This window comes from Carassius gibelio, chromosome B15, assembly GCF_023724105.1.
Source record: "Carassius gibelio isolate Cgi1373 ecotype wild population from Czech Republic chromosome B15, carGib1.2-hapl.c, whole genome shotgun sequence".
NCBI classification, from domain to species: Eukaryota; Metazoa; Chordata; class Actinopteri; order Cypriniformes; family Cyprinidae; genus Carassius; species Carassius gibelio.
The window spans coordinates 10,906,224-10,926,343 of NC_068410.1; the positions used below are offsets into that span (position 1 = coordinate 10,906,224).

Below are 20,120 nucleotides of genomic sequence, written 5' to 3' on the forward strand. Positions count from 1 at the left end.
CCTTTTAATGCTCCACGTCCTGTCGCCTCTCGGCTCTGGGATGAGGAGACTTTTTCTCTTTGTTCAGCAGTACCTAATGACCCACTTTTTGCTATGAGGAATACTGTGCATGTGGAATGGCATGGACTTCTTTCCGAGGCTGTTGAGCTGGTGGCGTATTGCGTATTAACCAAACTGCAAATTGGATTTGGGGTTATGTTGATTAGTCCGTGGGCACTGGATTGCACCAAAACATTTCCCCAAATTCACAATCATCTAGTCCTTATAGGTCATTATGTAATGTGGCCTAGGGATATGGGAATGTTTTGACTGCTAATTGGTGGTTTTATTGAAAATCTAGTTTACAATATTGTACACAACCTGGAAACTTTGTAAAAATGCTTGCTTTTAGCCACTACTACTAATTATTATTATTATTATTATTATTATTATTATTATTATTATTATTATTATTATTATTATTAATAATTTGTATTATTTACATTTATGCATTTAGCAGACACTTTTATCGAAAGTGACTTATAGTGAATTTAGGCTACACATTATTTTACCAGTATGTGTGTTCCCTGGCAATACTCTACCACTTAGTAGTAGTAGTAGTAGTAGTAGTTGTTAACCTTTTATAAAGCACATTTCAAGAATCATACATTTCATTATATAATAATAATTTTTTATTATTATTGTAGATTTGTATTATTTATAGGGCTGGGCAAGTTAACGCGTAATTATTGTGTTAATGCATTAATTGATTAACACTAATTATTTTATCGCGTAAACACAGTTTTTTTTATTATTATGAAAGTCCGTTGCTCACTGGTTCTGAATACTCATACATATGAATATTCATAAGTACATGAAGTATTCACTTAAGTGTTTGCAAACCAATTGTTATTGCACTTTTGTTCATACAGCAGTACTTTTAAATGAAAAAAATTATGCAATACACTACCTTTAAATGCATTCTTAGTTTTGTGCATAACAATGTGATGAATTGTGATTTAATCGCAGACAATCATGTGATTAATTGCAATTGAAACAATTTAAGTGTTGACCAGCACTAATTATTATTTTTATTATTATTGTTGTTAAAGGGGGGGTGAAATGCTCGTTTTCACTCAATATCCTGTTAATCTTGAGTACCTATAGAGTAGTACTGCATCCTTCATAACTCCAAAAAGTATTTAGTTTTATTATATTCATAAGAGAAATATAGTCTGTACCGATTTTTCCCGGAAAAACACGAGCGCCTGGAGGTGTGACGTGTGGGCGGAGCTAAAGAATCACAAGCGCCAGTTGCGTTGAGAGCGTTTGGAAGCTGTGACAGCTGTGAAGGCTGAAACTGAACGAGAGCGGCAGCAGCAAGGACTCGCTCTGAGCGGGGCTCGAACCTGGGTCTCCGATGGGAGGCGGACGCACTAACAAGGAGGCAGAGATATTTTAAGCAGTTTTACTCACCGCCTGTGGTTCTAACACACAATCGTGACCCTTTTTCGTTGGGATTGCATCATCCTTAAGAAATAAACGATACGCAAATCCGTTGTCAAACTGGTTTTTGTTTGTAAAACAAGCATTTTCGAAATGCAGGGAACAAACACAAACACTTGCACAACTCCGTTGATGCTCTGTAAAAATAAACTCCATCCACTGGTCCCTTAATGCTGTTTTTTCTTTGGTAATCTGTGCAGGGTTGTCTTGCCCTGGCAACCAAAAACACACTCCTTTTGTGACATTTCGCGACGCTCTCGCTCTGATCAGTGATTGTCTATGCACAGCCTCTCTCTGCTCTGCTATACGGGAGCACACACTCTTCCGGCAAACGTGCCCTCAGTACCCATATAAGGTAATTCCGCTCCATCTAACGTCACACAGAGCCAAACTCTAAAAAAACTTTCCGAAACTTGTGACAAACCGGAAGGAGTATTTTTGGAACATTGTCCATGTTTAGCATGGGAATCCAACTCTTTAACAGTGTAAAAAACTCAGTATGCATGAAATAGCATTTCACCCCCCCCCCCCCCTTTAACATCTATATAGCACCTTTCTAGAACCATGAATGTCATGCTATAATAATAATAATTAATATTATTATAGATCGTTGTTTTGCATTTTATATACCACTTTTCTAGAACCATAGATTTCATGTTATAATAATAATAATTTTTTATTTTACAATTTTCTAGAACCTACGGTCTGTGTCACAGAAACAAAGAAAAAAAAGATAATATTTACATGTATTTATTTTGCATAGTTATATATTTACATATTCATATATTTACATATTCATAACTTTAGCTCTAGGTCTAATCTGTTTTGACATTTCTGCTTTGAACTTGAGTTGGATCATATTCTTTTGGAAGTTTTTTTTAACAGTTGCAGTGCTTATTTATACAGAAATGTTTACTTGAAAGTGTTTAGTTTTAACATAGCATCTAAAAAAACTGATTTCCCCCTAAAATTATTAATAAATTTGTCTTTGCCTTCCTATTTCCTAGCACCATAACAAACTAAACTAGTTAAGTCTATCAGGGGCCAAGTATTGTAATGAGCTTTGTATTTTCATGCCACATTCTATCGTAACAACGAAACCCTGACATTGAAAACTATTACTGGACTTGATACATCCCTCAAATCATTAACAGGAGGCCCCTGATATCAGGAAACCTCCTCTCAGTGCCAAACTCAGATTAAAACCACTCATACCACGCACGGCCCCTACGAGCCCGGGCATTATGATTGATATGAAGCTGATGAAATTAATTTAACACCGCAGTCTTTAACCCAGCCTCCAAATTTTAATCAGGTAATCAGAACTCGGACTCATCTTTAATCCCATCTTCCATCTCCTTAAATGCAGCGGACTTTGTTTTGAGCCCCATCTCCAGGGAGCAGATGGAAGCACCGCTGTGTATTTTGACAGTATATGTCAGTGCGCTCAGTTAATATGTCAAGCTGTATCTCCCCCCACAACTGAATGTGTATCGGTGGAATAAGAAGTGAGCCAAGACGAAATGAACCTCTAATGAAATGAGATCCCGGGGAAGCCGGAGCAGTCTGAAGTGAGGGCCTCAGATCAAAGAGAGCCACAGGTAATTAGAATACATGCTGAAGAGGAAGCTGGTGAGGAAAATCAGCATTTTGCTGGAAAATTACCTGTTGAGCTTTTAAATAAATTAGAACTGTCTGGGGAGTGCCGGCCACGGCTTTACTAAGCCAGACATTGGGAGTCACTCTCATCTCCCTGAGGCGATGCTCTATTCACATATATCTATTGCTCTCCCTGGATCTAATCAGAAGTTTTGTCATTTCTGCCTCAAGCTGAAGTTTTATACTTTTCTTCTTATAGCGTTTTAATAGTTCCAGTTCCACCGAATCATTAACTCAGCTGATTAGTTCAAAGATAGTGATTTATTCAAGAACGAAACAAGTTCAACTGAATTGTTTAAAGATGGCAATTTATTTAGGAACAAAACGAGTCTCTGTAATTAATAATTGTGAGTTATTGAATCATTCATTCAAATGATTAGTTCAAAGATGCTGGTTGATTTGGTAATAAAAGGAGTTTCTGTTATATTGAGTGTGTCACTGAATCATTAATTCAACAGATTCCTTCAAACATGCTGATTCATTCCGAAATGAACAGTTAAATCTGCTGTGGCTTCACTTTTTGTTGGTGGATCAAAACAGATCAAGTAACTGGCAACATGTACGTTTCCAAGTATTAATGTTCAAACAAACAAGTTTTTATTAAAAAAAACATTTGACTAGCAAGCCAGTTGACTTCAGGATGTCCTCGCCACATTTATCTATGTAAAATAATTTTTCTAAAATGTCCAGGTTGTTAAATGTTCAAACAAGCAAACTTTTGTATTAAAAATCGACGGACAACTTCAGAGAAGTGACAAGATTTTTCAGTGTTCACCAAAGCACCATCATCAGTTTTTCGTCCAATGATTTTTAATAAATATAGAATAAAAATGAATGTAAATAGGCAAATTTGTTAGATTTAACATCTTATTCATTAAACTGTTTATATATATATATATTATATATATATGTTTATATAATATAAAATATTGTTTTTGTTATTCAATTGGTTGTAAGTATTACTTGCTCACAAAGACAGTTATGACTGCAAGTGTGACATTGCTTAATATATATTAACATTTGAATGTATTGAAAACTAAATAATCATACCAGGGATTCTAGTTTACATAATCCTGTGTTTTTCCCAAGTCTACAATGTTGCACTTTTGGTGGAAAATGGCTGCTAGTGGGAATTGACTTGTGCTTGCCTCCTGGGCTCTGTGCTGTCTGCTGTATTGGGCTGGGCGACACGGTAAATGTCACTGATCGTCAAGCGCTTGTGCAATGGCTGCCCTTGCCAGAGAAAGTGCCGAGGTGGCAGATCCCGCCTTTGATTTAGACACTAAAGGCAGCAGAACAGCAAAAGCACTGAAGCATGAAGGTAAATTCTCATAATTCACTGCTGAAAGGTTAGCCAGTGGCTGCCTCCTTCTTGGTGTGGGTAACTAACAAATGTCACCTGATTGAAATAAGTACACCTGCCTATAGGGCTTTGGTGCCTTTACTTTGAAACTGATATTTATTTACAGCATTTATTTTGGTGGGGTGGATTAAATTTAGACTTAAGCCAGAGGGATGCTTACTGAGAGAGTTGAGCCGGAGTCCTTTATCTTTTTAGCGCACATGCTTTCTGTCATTGGACACACTAAGGCTAAGTAAATGTTAATACAGTGCTTTGACGATTGCATATTGTTTTATCTATCAGAGTTAGTGGTTCGAGAGGTCTTATGCTGTCATTTTTTTATTCTGCCCTGTAGTGGGTGGGTAGTCAATGGTGTGTGATAGTCTAGTAAACTCAGTTAACTTGTTTTGCACACAGTTTTAAAGTCGGCATGAAACTGATGTTTCTTTTGTGATGTACATCTGTACGAAACAACTTTTTTGAGAAAAAATGCTTGATTAAATTTTTTTTTGCTAAATGGAGCAGTCTTATGTGTGTGTCAGATTGTTAAAAGGAAAGATTATTATAATAATGATATACACAGATAAACTGATTATAATAAATACTACCATTTGACATAACATTAGAATAACATTAGAAATAGTCAATTTTGAATTAATTCTGACTTTAATAAGTAAACAATACAATACTTTTTTTTTTTTTAATAATATGCTCAAAGTTTATTTATTTATTTATTTATTTTGATGTAATATTACATTTTATCTCTACATGGCATAAGATGACAGGTCCATATCATGTAATTTGTCAGACAGTTAACTCACATCTGCCTTTAACATTTATTTTTTAATTTTTTGTGTGTGTATTTTGTGATTTTCGGTTAGAGATCAGTTTATGTTTTAAATAATTTAAGTTAATGTCAGTTCAAATATGATCAAAAGTGATTATGTGTGATCTGGTGTTTTTTTTTTCCTACTCTGTTTTTAGTTGGATCTGGTGAAAATGAACCAATTGGGAAGATTTACAGACCTGATCAGCCAATCATAGCACAGTTGAGAATGTTATTTTAGTAAAGTAATATTATGTAACATTTGTTTCAGTGTTGATTTTCTCATCCACATTTTAAAACGTAAAAATGTACATCTAATTGCCATTATGAAAAAAAGTTAAATCATTTATAGATGGTCCTGTGGTGTGACATTAATTTTTTTTAAGTACAAATTTCATGTAGTCAGTTGGTATGGCATTATAAATTACAATAATTTTTTAATTATAAAAAATATTTTTTTAGATACCATGTCACACTCCAGGAAATGTAAACATGTTAGAAGTATTTGATGTCGACTAGCCATATTTCATTACTTCTTTTGTTCAGCCTCTAATTTGGTTCCTGCTGGTAAATAATACACCATTGAAAAACTGCCTTTATTTTACACAGCAGAGCTCAGCCTCCAGTGAGGGTATGATAATAATAGCCTAATAATAATATTTTATATAAATATATATATAATAAAAAAATATCAATAGGGGTCATTTACTAAAAATGCATAGACGGGTATAACATTTGAGTACCGAATAAGCCAAGTTCAAGTCTTCATGATCTCTCACACACAACCTGTTTCCTGTACAAACACAACATTTTACTGTTTGCATTTCTAGTACAACCCTCTTTCCTTAACCTCTTTGCCACATGCACTGGAATATTTATTATGTTGAAAGTTACATTTTCAAATGAAAATGGCAACATGATGGTTTTATAAAGTATGTGTTCAAATGTGCTTCATTTAAACTGGATTTATGACAAAGATCTGCACAGATGCAGTATTTATAACAATCAATTGATAAACGCACACCTTGTCCTCTGTCTCTCGATCTGTGTCGACGCGGTCTGCGGATTGAAAAAGAACGTGCTGAAATATGGGGAGGAGCCTATGGGGGAAGCCGATCAAAGTCTTCCATTTTCATATGAAATTTAAAGGTAATGGGGCGATACTGAATTGGTGTAGTTTATGGAGCTAATCGCAAAATTGTAGTGGAGCTGAGTATATAACTATAACCCCCCTAAAAATGGCCTAGTGATGCCCATGGTTCTCAATTTACACAGACCATGAGTTCATATGATCATTTATTTGAATGTGCATATGTGAATGAGCTGAGGTGTCAGTAAGAGCTAAGTGCTAGTTTTGTTTGATTCTGATGGAGGGGTCTGAGGCTAACTGCAGTTATTGAGGGAAAGACAACTGCCGTTATACATCTCTCATTAGTGCTAATTTATCTGACGGACATTTCTTATTTATGTTTGAGATTCTCTTATTTCTTAGGGTTGTATGACTTCTGATGTTGTCTGTAGAGGTCTGATTGGGGCTTTGGAGAAGCCAGCTGTCAGTAGTGGATGTTGGACTGCTGTTCTTACATGGCGGTTTGTATATTTACAGCAGTGCTGGGGCCAAGGCTTCATCAATCTCAGAGTGGAGAGAAGGGGGCTCTTTCCTCCACTATCTGCTCTCCATCTCAGCTGCTGACCTGCAAATGTGCCTCTGAAAATGCAACCCCCACCACAGACTCCAGGGATTGTTGGCCAAGACTGGATGAAAGTGGATGAGAGTGTCAGGCTGACCAGTCTCTTCCAGATTGGCATGATGCTTGATGTGCTGTTTTGGGTCTCATTTCAAAGTAAGCACAATTGCTTGGCACTTGTTGTTGAGCAACTGTTTGCACACTATGGTGCCTGTCTAGTACTGAATTTTCCATTGCAACATATTAGTCTCAACATTAATGAGGACAATACAAAGTGTAGTTTGAATTTCTACCCATGTATAGTAATGTTAAATTAGTTTAGGCAAGTTTTGAGAATACAGTTACATGTTTACTAGTGAGAAACAAAAAACAAAAAGTTTGTATATTATTAACACTAAAATAACCCTAGCTTACAGAGTGCCATTGGACATGTACTATTAAAATGTAAAAAAATATATTACTCTAAATGTTAGTTTCTCAGAATGATGGATAAATTATTTGTATGATGCACATAATATTTCTCATACATTTCTGTCACACACCCGATCTTGCGCACGCTCCCAAACACATGAGCATTAAGGATGGGAGGCAGTTTTGTGCACATGCAGGGCCAGTGAGGTGAGAGGTTCAATCCTTGATTGGTGGCATGCTCCACAGCCAGCCGCTGTTGCCCCAGGCGAGGTAAATCCTGCCAGGCTGACAGAAAATTACAGCAGGGACCTGGAACAGCCCTGACTCCCCACAGGCCTCCGTGTGCTAGCCAGCTCTGCCTCTGCAGCCAGGGTGAACCAGTGCACATGTGCACACACACATACATACCCGCTGCATAAATGTGTGATACCCACGGCTTCATGCCTCATGGTATACAAACAAACAACGGCAGGCGAGAATAGTCTCCCACATCGTGCGGTGAACATCTGTGATACTGAAAGACTCTCTCACTTCCCCTCTCAGGAGATGCTCACTGAAATAAAGATACTTAACACACACTATTATTATTATTTTAAAATTATTTTAACTAGTATGTACTTATATTTAAAATAATCATTTGGTAAAATGCACTTATTGTGTACCTACAGTACATACATACATACACACACAACAAAAGTGTTTTGCAATGCAAAATGAACATAAGTACATATAACTTTTTTAAATGTAAGTACATTGTAGTTTAGGCCACTTAATATAAAGTGTGACTTTTATTTTATTTATATTTTAGTCTTTTATGTCTCATGGAATTGACTTGATGGTCACCATTTCCCTAAAATTCTGCTGACCTATAATATTTCTGATTGAAGCAGGAAGTCTGGCACTGTGAAACATTGAAGAGATTTTTCTTGTATTTTCTTGTATCAGCTACAGTTCTAATAGAAAATTCACATTATTAGATTAGACACTATCACATCTGTCATAAATCTAGCCTTGGTTACCACAGTAGTATCATTTTAGTAATTTAGCCATGGTGTTAAAAACCACTATGCAGATCTGACATTGGCAATATTGGTTTTCACGTACAGTAACTAAATGTGATTAGGAAAAACCCATTGTATTAATCCTTCAAATTACTAGTCAATAATTTATTTATTTACCTTAAAAAAAGTACTTTTTGCACTATTGTGGTGTTTTGTGGCTTTTTTGGTGCTTGTCAGATGTGGTCACTTATTCCGAGAAAAGGACTGTGTGGAAGACTCTTAAAAATATCTGCTTTGATTTTCAATGGAGAAAATAGCAGCATATGAGATTGGAATTCCATAAGAGTCAATTAAAATTGTGAACTACTCATTTTAACTTTTATTTAACCCAGAATATTCTTTTAATATTGATCGTATTGCGGATTTACTTACAGTTAAAGTGACATAAATTCATCATTCACCATTTACTCACCCTGATGTCATTCCAAAACGGTGTGAATTTTCTTCTGTGGATGACTTTGTGTTTTTGACAATGCTATTAAAGTAAATAGGGTCCAGTGTTGTTTTGGACCCCACTTACTTTCATTGTATGGACAGAAACATTCTTCAAACGATCTTCTTTCTATGTTCCACAGAAGAAAGTCAGTCATACAGGGTTGGAATAACATGAAGGTGAGTAAATAAATAAATGACAGAATGTTATTGTTATTATTATTATTATTTCGGATAACTGTCCCTTAAAAAATAACAAAAAAGCCAATATAGAAAAAGCCCCCTGGTCCTGTTAGCCTGTTCATTCCCCTTTTTCCACTTTCCTCTCTCCACCCGTTCCTCCCTCACTTGATTTTCCCTCTCCTCCATCCTACACGCAGGGGACATTAATCCAGAAATCTGCATATGTGCTGCGCGCCTCGGGAGCCGGGGCTGTCCAGACACGCTAGCGTATGATTTCACATTGTTTTGAGCAAATTGCAGCTTCTGATGATGGGAATCTAATTCCCACCGAGCTCGAGGATGGAGGGAGGGAGGGAGGAGGGGGACGAGGGAAGTGTTACCGAGGCAGCAGCCGTCCTGTGGCATGGCAGCGCATGTGCCTGCGTGGTGCCACTCATGTAGACACTTCCACACGCACCCGCACACACCCAGGGAGGGGGCATCCTAATACACCAAATTGCTGATACACATGTAAGCAAATATCCTCTCAAATTACTTTCTCTCTCTTCAGGCCCAAGCTCACGATGAGGCTTGTTATTTAAGAAAGCAAGGGCGGTGATTTAGTTTTTTCCTCTAAGAAGGGCTCTAATTTGCATTGCATGCTGAATTACATGAACAGGAGGCCCACCCCTGCCAGGGCTTGCATTGTCTCCATACGCCTGTATTTTTGTCACGTTTAAATTTAGTTGATTTAAGGACAGATGTGGTTTGCAATCAGCAGCGCACTCCGTTTATTTCTCATGAAATTGGACTTTGTGCTAAGAATGTTTGCGTTTGCACTAAATTGGCGCGTTTATTGGGGTCTTGAGTGTGCCATCGTCTTCCATTTGCGATGGGCATACGTACATATGGGACCAGCATAAGGGATGCCTGATTTGCTTTAAATGGCAGCTATCTTTAGAAAATGATGTCTGTCTGAGTGTATAGACTCTGCACGGTATGTAGGCAATCCATCTAGACAATTAGCAGAGTGATTCAGACTGCAGCAGCATGGAAAAAGCCACCAGCTGTGTGCATCATTCCAATCACACGCCGTTTTTCCCTCTTTATACACATCGCTGCATGATATATATTACTTTACTAACAGCGTCCCTGACTAACCTTTCAGTGCAAATACATTATTAGCAACATATTACCGATAAAATCGTAAAGTAGTTCCCCAGTTGCCTTTATGCTAATGTTATGGGTCATAATTAGTCCCTTTGGTATATTTAATGGTTATATAAAGTGGTCTTTAAACTACTGCAGACTATAGATGTCATTATTATTATGGTTTTTAATCCCCTCCCCCATAAAAGTGCGTGCAAATAAAGTTTTAAGATATATTTTAGTTATTGAAATGGTTTATAAGCAGTTTTAACATAGAAGTTGCTAGAAAATTTTACAAACAATTACAAGTAACACATTGAATTAAACATAACATTTTGAAGTAGCAAAACTGAAATGGTATTTTCTTGTATAATGTACTTCAGTAATCTTTCTTTTATTTGAATCTTCACGTTGTTTTCTTTTTACAGTGTAGTGTTGTGTGCATTGAAAGGCATTGTTAACTTAACCTAAAGTGATCGTTCACCCAAAAAATTTGTAATCAATTACTTAGCCTCATGTTGTTCCAAAACTGAAAAAAAAGATATATAGAGAAATGTAAATGAAAGTGACAATTGACAAAAAAAAAAAAAAAAAGTACTATCTCTTTCAAATAAGTGAGACTGAATTTGTTTTATTTTTTTCAGAAATGCATGTCTAAACCAAAAGATATAATTTATTATGTTAAGACACTGTAGTAGAACCTTGACCATAGGCTGATATAAGAAAGGGGGAAAATAGAGAAAACGGAGGTAGCTAGAAAGAAAGAAAGAAAACGAGAGGGTGGGCGAAGTTGTCAGGCGGAGTGTGTGAGCTAGCCAGATGATAATGTGGCATGACACTTCTGAAATGAGACACTGGTTGCCATGGCAAAGAAGCAGGAGGGACAGTCTCTCAAGAGGCCCAAATAAAACAAGCTGTAAATGATGTTTGATTAGAATTTAGATCATGTAATCGTTCGGGACAGGCCTTTTGTCAGCTGCTTTAAAGCCCAGGCTTTTGCAATTTTTCACAGAGCTGCTTCTGCTATGGCAAAAACACTCTCTCCGGTTCTTTCCATCTGTATCTCGTCCTCTCTTCCCATCTCTCCTTCTCATTATCTCACCTGTTTAACATATCGTAATGATCCTCTTCAGTAAGACTTTTGTAACCGAGTCAGACATTAGCACATATTTAATTTCAGTGTGAAATGGATGTAGATTAGAAATGATCAAGCATGTTGTCCAGCAGGTATTTGGACAGTCTGACAGGATGATGATTTTTAATTTTTCTCTCTCAAGCTATCTAGTAGTTTTAATTCCCCAATTGTAAGTCGCTTTGGATAAAAGCATCTGCTAAAGGAATAAAGGTAAATGTAAAGGATCTTATTCACTAATAATTGTGGACAAGTGTGCTTATTTCTGTTCTCAGAGAAGTTCATGTGTAAATGCATTTATAACAGATGTGTAGTCTTATTTTAATGTTGATTAGTTTGGATTACTCTACTCTAAATGAGGGTGGGCATGTCTATAGTTAGTAATTAGCATAAGACACACCTAGCCTGTCACCAAATGCGGGCTTTCTGCATAACCTCTTTTGTACAGCCATTTATCACTCTCCAAACACACACACACACACACACACACACACACACACACACACACACACACACACATGAATGACTATGTTATGCAGAACATGAGAGCTATATCTATAGAAATTTTTTTTTTTTTTATGCTGTATTGATTTTTTTTTTTTCAGTTTAACCCACTTACAATGTGGATATTGTGTACTTGTAATTTTAGTTCTGTCATGACAACTCTCTGAGGGATTGGCGTGGTAATGTTCATAACAATGTTAATGTATTTGATCTTGGCAGGATAGACTTGCTATGCTGCTGTGGCGGAGCAAGTACCGAGACTTGCTACTGCCAATACATCCACAACATGCTGCTGTGAGCGTGTAAGAATATTACTGCTGCAAAAATAACATGCATGAAATAACCCTATAGCATACATGAATCACCTCATAGCAGATCTATACAGGTGGAGCTGTGGAAGGTGGAGGGTTTCTGAAGCAAGCTGGACTGCTACGGCAAGCTCTAGTCATTTATTTGAATGTTGAGCAGTGAGCTCAATGGCTACCAATACGTGAGAGAACCAATCAGCTGTGCAATGTAATAATGATGTCATTACGTCAGATTGAGTTAGACCTATCAGATTGCACCATCAGAGTTTCATGCCAGAACTCTGTATTTGCTGCTTTTTATCCTGAAATTTAGTCAATGAGATGTAAAGAGGTTATTTTTTGTTGCCGTGCTTTTATGTCGCACACAATAAAGAAACAAAGAAAGTTAAGGTCTGAAAAGAAGTGTTAAAAAATAGATATTTTGTTTCTTTCCATACAGTCATTTCTTTTGGAGTAGTTGTTGAATATACTGTACAGTTTCTTCGTTTTTTCTTTTCAGAAGTCACAGCTTTTAATGCTTGCTGAGACCAAATAAGCATATTCTTGTTGTAAGTTCAAAGACTGATGAATCATCATAAAAGCAATTATTTGTTCAATTCATCACTGATGCTATTAATGCAACAGCTAAACATTTATGTCAAGGTCACTCAGAATAGCACAGCACAATGTGCAGTAAGATGAAACGCATAATAACTAAAATGTGCATAAAAACGCTTCACTTTTGTAGAATTCCGCAACCTTGTGTACATGAGACCACAGTGTGAATAACAAAGGGCCTCACACTTCTGATTTCCGTATTAAGTACTGAAAAACATGAACCGCTAAATAGCACATAGCTTCTTTCATGCAACTAAATAAATATTAAAGACTGAATACTAGATAACAAATATATCTAAATCTAATCTATGTAGTTTAAACATCATACAAGCACACCTTTCAAGCAGTCTTTTACCAAAAACTGTTTCTTAGATTCTAAATGGGAAAGCAATAGATATACTGCTCAAAATTAAGATATATATATATAATTAAAAAATGACATCATATTCCTGTGATGGCTGTATTTCTGCCGCAATTACTTGCATGATTCTTCAGAAATTATTGATTTGGTGGTCAAGCAACATTTCTTTATTCTCTTTTATGATCAATTTTGAAAAGAGTTGTGCTGCTTAATATTTTGTGGAAAATGTGATTTTTTTTTATTTTATTTTTGTATTTAATTTTATTTTTTTACTTTGATTCATGGAAAGTTCAGAAGATAAACATTTATTTGAAATATAAATATTTTGTATCAATATAAATGCCTGTCTGGAAAAACATGAGATTTAGTAAATGATGACAGAATTTTCATTTTTGGGGAACTATCCCTCTAAGATTGTAAATGCTTTAGTGGCCACTACATGTAGTACATACATCATGATGTAGGCCTACTATCTTTGTAAAAAAAAAAACATGATTATATCTGTGATTTTGACGTAATCCTTAAAATGATATAACAAACAAAAATAGGACCCAGTCCATGAAATTTCCCCTGTACTATAGAGTTCAAGTATTTTGCCACCCCCCTTCTCTCTGCCAGCCCAGGGAGTAATGAACTGCTTACCAAGCCTTAACTAATCAAGTCTGACTGCTCTCTGTCATTGTCAATTACACAGCAGCCTTCGCCTGTGAGAAGGCTAAAGGAGACTTAAACTATAGCTACAAATTGAAAAGTAATGTGTGGAAAGGATGTGTTCGGATGCAAACTCCCAGTGCAAGGCTGCCTTTTGTTCTGCACTGTGTTTAAAGCCTGTCCTTAGATTTACCATCTTTACAGGCAGGATGTAGGATGCTTCTTGGAGGAATATGCTCCCTTTTGCATCATAAAGTTGTGTGAGAGGGTGGGATATTGAGGCACTAGTAAATGTGACTTGTTTACATTAACAGTATGTCCTGGAGCATTGAACAGTCTGTAGTGGACTCTGATGTGTAAATATATAAACTCATGGAGACCACTGTTAGTCCCAGCTGTGTGTCTACCTTTGCCACTGTGTTTGGCTAATCAATGGCAGACATCATCAGTAATCACAGCAGCACAGCTCCGTGACACTACTTGCCAGGCTCTCGACACACAGACACGCACTCTTTTCTGTGTTGGGGTGTGACCTTTGTGACCGGTGCAACCAGAGAGTATATATAACAAGGCTTTCAGAACATTTGGTTACACTTTATTTTGATAATCTTCTTTAGACATTCTACTAACAGTAAGTAACTGACTGTCTGCTTAATATATTCTAACACTTTATTTTGATGAGTCCACAACATACTAACCGTTACAAACTTTGCAAGTATATGTCAACTTATTCTATTAACCCTAAACTTAACCTAAGAGTTAGACATGTAGTTGCAAATTAATGAGAATCACTTGTAGTTGCAACGTTACTTAGTAGAATGTCTAAAGTGGACTACCAAAATAAAGTGTAACCAAATGTTCTGAAAGCCTTGTTATATATACTCTCTGGTTGCACCAGCCACAAAGGTCACACCCCAACACAGAAAAGAATGTGTGTGTGTTGCCAAACATTTAGCAGAGCACTAATTAGAATCAATTTAAGATTAGCACGTCTGGATAGCATGCTAACTTTTGAATAACTGAACTGTGTTAACACTGATATTATATTATTGGATGAAATAGATGATACAAATTTTAATTTAGTAAACCCTATGTTGATTCAAACCTGCTTTCTTCTATTTCAGTTAAAAGCTCACTAGAAAGCAAGGTTATCAAAGAAAATGTCTCTAAATTCTGCCTGTTCCTCCTCTACTACATTCTCATACTACTTCATTTGCAAAAAATTATTGTGGGACCAATTGGGTAAAAGTCATTATAAAATAGCTAGATTTGAGAGTTGTGAAAAAGTCTTATTTATTTTCAGATTTGATGATTTTGTAACACTTTAGTTTTATTCTTGCAGTTCACTAAAAAAATACCCAATTGACTCATGGTTTGATTCTTCAATGGTTTAGCAGTAGGTCACTGGAGAGGAAGATTACCAGAAAATGTTGTCTCAAAATTCAAAAAGTGACTTGATGCATGCACTTAAAATTTTTGTGGAACCAAGTGGTAGAACAGAGAAGCTCTGAGAATTCAACCTGATGTCACATCAGTTTGTACATATTTTAGAAGGTGGTTAATTCATACAAATTTGTACAACCTCACATCAAATGTATTTTACAAATGTGGCAAATTCATAGGAATTCGTAAACCTACTCCTCACAGAAACTGTACATGTAAGGTTGTACAAATTCGTAAGAATTACCCACTTATATAATATGTATGAATTGGTCATGAGATAGCATTGGAGAATTCCTCATTATTCTTTTTTTTCAACATTATTTTCAGAGGTCACTTGATTTGATGCTTTGTTTAATGATGCAGTTTAACATAGTTCCTAGAGTTCACCAAGTTATTCTAATTGATTAATTCACACTATAATTCTCAACTGATTTGGTTTTAGCAATTAACAGCTCACTTGAAAGGAAGATTTGTATAGTAGTAAAGTGAGGTCACATTTACTGTTACATTTTCATAGACAAAATTCAGTCATTGCAATAGGAATCCATTGCAAATTCTGTGTGAGGGTCAAAGATTTCCTCATGCAGATTTCACAACAGTTTGGAACAGTTGGTATCATGAATTCACTTCACTGACCAATAAAAAGCTGCGTTGTTTGAAAGGGAATTCTGTATGAGCCGTTCTTCATAGATTGATTTAAGAAAACCTGGACCACTTTTATTATATTTTATGGTACTTTTATATCCTTTTTATAGCTTGAAAGCATCAGTATACATTCCAGCACAAGCAGTGCAGTTCTCCAGGGTTTTTCATTGTGTTGTCATTTTTGGGTGCACTGTCCCTTTAAAACCGACACCGAAACATCACAATGCTGCATTAGATACACTGCACCCAGATCTCCAGTAGACAGGCTATTGTGGCCTCCTCCTTTATCTTGTTCGAGCCAATGGCACTGTCACTCACCTCTATGTGTTCTGGGATTATTGAACAGGAGGTCAATGATCAGACACCTTGGCTAATAAAACGTGCTGCCGGATTGTTTGCAGTTGAGCTCATAGCTCCATATTCATTTACAGTGTGTCTGTATGTATGTGTCCTTGGCATAAGTAATAGTGATTTCATGCATATCTGGTGGGTGCCCGTCCATGAAATCCTGCAGATACCTGTGCTATCTATTACAACTGTCCTGAGAATAAAGCGCACTCTTTTCAGTCCGCTTCCAGCCACGTTATTTAAAGTAATTAACCTTAATTTGCCGAAAATACAGAAATCTTTATTAGACCGTTGCCACTTAACCAGACCCCGAGCCCACCGAAGTCCATCTCCCTCAGCTCCAAATGGGGTCTGCATTTAATCAAAAATCATCCATCAGATTTCAGTGTTGAATCATCTTTTAATTGGAAGTTACAATTCTGGTTAATAGTCTTATAATTCACAGGCTCTAATAGTGGCACCATTGGGAGCCGCTCTATTTTCACTGATTCTACACCTTCACGTGGAGCCTGGGAGAACTTTTTTTTTTTCTGCCACTGTCTGTCTGCACACCTCCATCCTCCTGCCCATCTACCGGCTCACAGAAAAAAGAAAAAAAAAAACATCACTAAAGACTTGACAAAATGGGTAATTTTTGAGCTACTTACTTTTATAATTGATGGTAACTCAAACATGTAATGAGGAAACAGCTGTTTTAATGTCTGCTTGCACTGGGGAGATTGACTCTTTCTGCATTTTGGAATAATTGTAAAAAAAATAGAACAAAAATGGAAATATGGGAATTATGCAGTGACCCAAATTGTAAAAAAAAAAAAAAAATTATTAGTTATTCTCAGAGTAATCAATATTCTCCTTGATTAAAAAAAAAATTATAATTACACTAAATTAAATATCTTTTCATAAAGAAATGCATGCACATGGAAGAGATTATAGGTGGCTACACAAGGCTTTTTCATATTTAAGTGCAAGCTTGTAGATCAGCTGGAACTTTTGCACACAAAAGCCATGATTGTTCAACAAAAATATTCAAAGACCTGCATACTGTATATTGGCTTGGATATTTAGTATTTCTCTAATATTTCTTTTGGAAATTTGACAACTGCTTATTTACAGTAGTTTTTATATGATTAACTGATTAATTCTGCAATTCCAGAAAATTCTGTTTTTAATTTCTGTATGTTCTTAATAATAGAAATTGTGATATTCATTTAGCAATTTGATCTCTGCTTTAGGGCAAAACATTAAGATCTTGCAAAACATACATCCAGTCAGGTGTGTCAGAGTTGTACTGTTAATAATGGTATACTGTTAATTCACTAGTTGACTTTGTTGTGAACAGTGTACATAGTGAATTTCACACTGTTGGTGTGCAGCATCAGTTTTCTTGTATGGACAAAAAATGGGTTAGCTATCCTTTTAAGGAAGCATTTGTTATTTATTAGTAATTGTAGATCAAAGGTCGTTCTGATTCCCAACTCCTACTCCATTTCCTTTCAAAGTTATTGCAGTGTTGTGTGCTGTGCCACAAACAGTTTCAACCGTTAGGGAAGTTTGACAGCGGAAAAGACAACCGAGTTCATACATTGCATGCATGTAAACTGACCTTGGACCTTTTGAGAGGGCCTGCGTGTTGGGTTGAATCATCACACTGTGCAAGCCAGACTTAAGAATGCAGCAGCTACACAAAGGACAGTGAAGTCAAGACCAAGTTCAATGTCTGGGGGTCAGAACAGGGTGTTTCTGCATTCACAGCGCAAGTCATGGGGTCTGTGCAAAGGCTCTTCATGGTGAAAGGGTGAAGAGAGGGCTCTGTCACAGGCCAGCAAAAAAGACTGCGAGCTCAATGTGTCAGCCGAGTAACAACATCCTGCTTTTGTCTCTGTCTTGCCTCTTCTTTTGCTCCTTGTGTCTTGCTGATACAATATCGATTGGTTGGGATTTGGCCGGCTGTGATGTGGCATTTCATAGGCCAAGCATTCAAGGCTGGAACTAGCATTTTTTTTTCTATACGTACATTCGCTTTTCAGCAGTTATTTACATTGTTGCACAGTATTTGAGGAGGCAGGTGCCCAATTCAACCTCTGCATTGTTCTCCGCTCTGGCTGGAGAAAAAGCCCTGCCAGTGCTGTTTGCGTCTGTGCTCTCTGCTGAAAAAAGAATTGATTCATGCATAGGGTCTATAAACTAAGGTGACTTGGAGGAGATAAACTGATCATTTTGTCAGGTTTGTGTTCCAGAATCCAGTAAATTTTAGGCCAGTGGTTAACTGTGACTAACTTCAGTTTGACTTTTATCAAACGGTACACTTTTATCGAACAGTTTTCACACAGTACCAAACGTGTAACCTGTATTTAATGTAGTCTAGACTGTATTTAGTTCATCTTGACAATTTTCTTTTCTTTTCTTTTATTTATTTATTTATTTATTTATTTTTTGGATATCACACAACCTGCCCTTGTTGGGAACTAGGTTAGACAAAGTGGAATATTTTGTAATACTGTAATAATGCATAGATATTTGACTGTATATATATATATATATATATATATATATATATATATATATATATATATATATATATATATATATATATATATATATATATATATATATATATATATATATATATATATATAAAATAAACACACACACTGTTATGGCTGATAACCAATAATTAAAATTAGTTGGTTGGTCAGTGTACTGTTTAGTATTGTGGTATTGATCAATATTTTGAATGGGCTTTTATTTTCATATTTTCAGTATTTTAATTTTAAATTGTTTTAGTAATTTTGTTGTAGTATGTGATTTTGACGTGAGTGTGAGCATAGAAACCAATGACAGAGTGTTTCACCACAAGCTTGTCAGAATGTGTATGTGCACATGTGTGTGCAAGTGTGTTTTCCTCTGCATCTGTGTACCCCCCCCCCTCAATGTGCAGTGCTCCTCTATACTCTGCTGCTGTAGGGTAATCTTTTACACTAGGCAGAAGAAGGCAGTGGAGGGTGGAAATGAGCTTTTCATTCTCACTCCCTCCCGTATTCCCCCCTCAGACTCGCTTTTGTACCCAGTGCCCTCCTTGCCTTCCACCTCTATTCTTTCAGCTCTCTCACCTCAATTGTTTTGCTCCCTTTCTCCCTCAGTGTACGTTCAGGGCACTATCTGTGACTGTGAAATCAGACCGTGTGGCGTCATCTTCCGCACGGCGCTGTTAAAAGCAAATTGCTGCTTGATCATTTGCTTGCCTGGTTTTGCTGTCATTTGTCTGTACTTTGGTAAAAAAAAAAAAAAAAAAAAGTTTTTCTTTCTCCTTACTTTTTCGGGTCTCCTTTCTCCTGTGACCTAGGCTTGCCCTCTAGGGGCTAAGGCAAATCACTGCAGCAGCACCGCTGCCCTCGTCGAAAGTGTGCTGAGGCGTTGGTGCCGGGAGTGAGGGCACAATGGGCTGCCTCTTACTCCCTCCTCAGCAGCCTCATTCAGCTCTCCACATATTAGAATAGTTCACAGGGTGCCCCTGCTTTCCAGGTGATAATGAAAGGCGTTCCAAAGAATGCTTTCAACATGACGGTTCCTCTTCAGTGGCCCTCACAAAGTAGCGCACATTCGGGGTATGAATATACCTCAGTGTGAGCAGTGCCTCTTGTTGAAATTCAATTTACCTGGTGTATTTCTTTAAGTGGACCGAAGGTCTATCAGGAAAACTATCAATGCTTTTCTCTGTTCCGCAATTGTCACTGTTTTTGTGCTCTCATAATGGGGGACTATTCAGTTATTCAAACAGGCTCTAATGAGAGAAAAACAGATTCATAGATGAATCTCATATTATGAAGAAAACTGTACAGCACTTAATCAGAGGTACTTTTTGTTTTAGTTCAGGTGCTCTAGTTGTTTGGGTTCAGTGTTGAAATTTAACATGTTA

General features: G+C 36.7%; 1 long non-coding RNA gene across 2 annotated transcripts in view; it reads left to right on the plus strand.

The window, feature by feature from the left end:
* Positions 1–20,120, plus strand: part of LOC127972724 (uncharacterized) — a 208,131-nt gene that overhangs the window by 36,801 nt on the left and 151,210 nt on the right. The window contains exon 3 of one of the 2 annotated variants that reach the window (XR_008157146.1): positions 6,919–7,252. The exons of the other annotated variant lie outside the window; for it this stretch is intronic. This is a non-coding gene — a long non-coding RNA (uncharacterized LOC127972724). Of the gene's footprint in view, positions 1–6,918; positions 7,253–20,120 lie in introns of those variants that run through there. 2 annotated transcript variants of the gene reach the window in all.